The sequence below is a fragment of the Schistocerca cancellata genome, chromosome 3 (genome assembly GCF_023864275.1).
Source record: "Schistocerca cancellata isolate TAMUIC-IGC-003103 chromosome 3, iqSchCanc2.1, whole genome shotgun sequence".
NCBI lineage: Eukaryota > Metazoa > Arthropoda > Insecta > Orthoptera > Acrididae > Schistocerca > Schistocerca cancellata.
The window spans coordinates 497817990-497821139 of NC_064628.1; the positions used below are offsets into that span (position 1 = coordinate 497817990).

Sequence of the window (3150 nt, forward strand, 5' to 3'; positions counted from 1 at the left end):
AAAATAAAAAGTGCCACCACAGCATACTCTAAGTTAATATAAGGCACCAAAGAGCAATAGGCTCTCCATGTGCCCGCCTCACTCCCTCAGGGTGAGGAATGAAAGATGAAAAGAAAAAAAAAAAGTCAAAGTTTTTATTTCTTCTCCATGGATTTTAATACCTACTCAGAATTTTTCTTTTGTTTACTTTACTGCTTGCTCAATATACAGACTGAATAACATCGGAGAGAGGCTACAACCCTGTCTCACTCCCTTCCCAACCACTGCTTCCCTTTCTTGCCCCTCTGCTCTTATAACTGACACATGGTTTCTGTACAAACTGTAAATAGCCTTTCGCTCCCTGTATTTTACCCTTGCCACCTTTAGACTTTGAAAGAGAGTATTCCAGTCAACAGTCAACATTGTTGTTAAGGGTCAGTACAGTTGAAAGCCTGCTGGCTGGCTAGCAAAAGGTTAGGAGTGAGATAACGTAAATACAGGGTGATTCAAAAAGAATACCACAACTTTAGGAATTTAAAACTCTGCAACGACAAAAGGCAGAGCTAAGCACTATCTGTCGGCGAATTAAGGGAGCTATAAAGTTTCATTTAGTTGTACATTTGTTCGCTTGAGGCGCTGTTGACTAGGCGTCAGCGTCAGTTAATGCTAGTGATGGGCTAAACTGCGATTTTCCGATATCAGTGATTTCTGTGAATGCTACTTTTCAGTATCTGTTATTCTTAACTGTGATTTGTCGCAGTTGAGTCGCAGTTAAGGAACATAGGTCGTGTATCCCTCCGCCACTGCTATTTCTGCTACTTCCGCGATTTCTGCGATTTCTGTGACTTCTGCTACTTCTGCGATTTCTGTGACTTCTGCTACTTCTGCGATTTCTGCGACTTCTGCTACTTCTGCGATTTCTGCGACTTACCACCGTATGAAAAAGTTACATCTGTCAACACAGAAAATTGCATCTCAACAAACCTGTCATTGGCAAGTATGTTTTACGTTTTTTCTTCCGTTGGCTTTAATTTTGTATTAAAGAAACAACTGTGAAAATATTAATAGTGTAATTAATATGTAAGTAGCCGTACAGTACCGTAATAGTTCGTATTTATAAAATGAATTCTAACATATTGTTATGTTCACAGGTACCTGAACTACATTTCAGTCACTCAGTAAACTGATAACTCAAAATATCATTGTCAACAGATCTGAAAAAATTGCCACTGCGTCTTTAGACCGTTTTCGTCAGACGAGAGGTTAGTTTCTAAGCGTTTCGATGGACTTAATTACTTCAGTGAGATCGTTCTTGCAAATATGATATTTATTATAGCAAATATTAGCAATCTACTCTGTCAATTATATTGCTAGTAATTAATGATAGCAAAAATTGTTTAATAATCCTTGTGTTTTTGCAGACACAGTTCTGACTCTGATTACTGGTTGCTGTACGTATCTATCCACATCAAAGCTGTTTTTGAGAGAGACTCGCGAAGATTCAAGACAGCTCTTAGAGGATTTACAGTTTAAAAGTGAAGTAATTGTGAAATAAGTGTGTGAATGATTAAACTGTGTTTTATTGAAGTTGTTGTGCGATTTTAAAGGAATAATAAATGTCAAATACAGTGAGTGAATAATGGCTGGCTGTGAGCACTATGGGACTTAACATCTATGGTCATCAGTCCCCTAGAACTTAGAACTAATTAAACCTAACTAACCTAAGGACAGCACACAACACCCAGCCATCACGAGGCAGAGAAAATCCCTGACCCCGCCGGGAATCGAACCCGGGAACCCGGGCGTGGGAAGCGAGAACGCTACCGCACGACCACGAGATGCGGGCGAGTGAATAATAAAAATCTCATTTTCCACATGTTTAAGCCGTCCTATACCCATAATTTTCGGCCACTTACTTATTGGTAAACACTTGTTGGAGAGTGACATGCCGCCCCCCCCCCCCCCCTTTCTCCACAATCTTGGTGTGACACTGATCTGTAACATATCCCGAAGTCTACAATATGCATTTTGAGGCTGTCGATATGAAAGTGGTAAGTACAGATCTTCCAGTTAAATCAGGAATAGCTTAAGTGCATTACTTGAAAATAACACAGGAAAAGTTTACTTATGTAGGTGGTATTAGGGTCGGCAAAAAGTTCTTGTGTGTGAAGTTGCCATGTAGAACACCAGGTGTAAAACTTTTCTCCCGAGTCTTGAACTGTGTCAGAACCAAAGTGAGGCATTCATATGACTGTTTTCATTTCTCTACACTTATACAGATGTCTGAGTTCTGCTGTGTTAGCATTGCAAAGTCCTGTAGGCATGTGGAGTATTAACCAAAACTGTCATATTGGAAGCAGAATCAAACACATTTGTTACGTGATATTTTCAGGAGAAAAAGGCAATGTTGCTTCTTATTAATATAATACATTCAGAGTCACAGCAGTATTTGACCAACCATAACTGATGCTGAATGTGCATGTCGTCATATAATATGAAGGGCTTATTTCAATAGTGGTACAAGTCCATTACCTCCACTTTTCTGTCTTATAATGCTTCTGAAATTAGTGATCCAAGCAAACATAAATAAAGGTTCATCTCTAGCAAGAAGCCATATGTTTGAATATTTCTGGTATCTCAAATGCAGATTTGTCAGCGCTCATTTATTTTTACGACTCTGTATCTCAAAATGAACAAAAATGGACTTGTGCCACTATTGAAATAAGCCCTTCATATGCACACACAGCACATCGCTCTCGTGAGGCACAAGGCTCTCATAACGAAGTACGTACGTCGGTCAACAGATGACACTAGGAATAGTATGTTAACTGCGCTTTTTAGTTGCTACTTGCGACTCTTAGTTGCGATTTGTCACAGAAATCGCAGTTTGACTGGTAGCGAATAGCGTAGTATGAACTTTGCTCAACAGATGGCAGTGCTAACTGCGCTTTTTAGTTGCTACTTGCGACTCTTAGTTGCGATTTGTCACGGAAATCGCAGTTAGACTCGATACCGTATCGCAGAGATGGACGTATTACGAACTTTGGCCAACAGATGGTACTGTTAACCGCGCTTTCTAGTTGCTACTTGCGACTCTTAGTTGCGACTTGTCACGGAAATCGCAGTTAGACTCGATACCGATCGCAGAGATGGACGTAGTACAAACTTTGG

General features: G+C 40.0%; 1 long non-coding RNA gene across 1 annotated transcript; it reads left to right on the forward strand.

The window, feature by feature from the left end:
- Positions 1-863: 863 nt before the first annotated feature.
- LOC126174847 (uncharacterized) lies at positions 864-1591 on the forward strand. Its single transcript, XR_007535492.1, has 3 exons — positions 864-976; positions 1131-1241; positions 1401-1591. It is a non-coding gene; the product is annotated as an uncharacterized LOC126174847 (long non-coding RNA).
- Positions 1592-3150: the final 1559 nt, after the last annotated feature.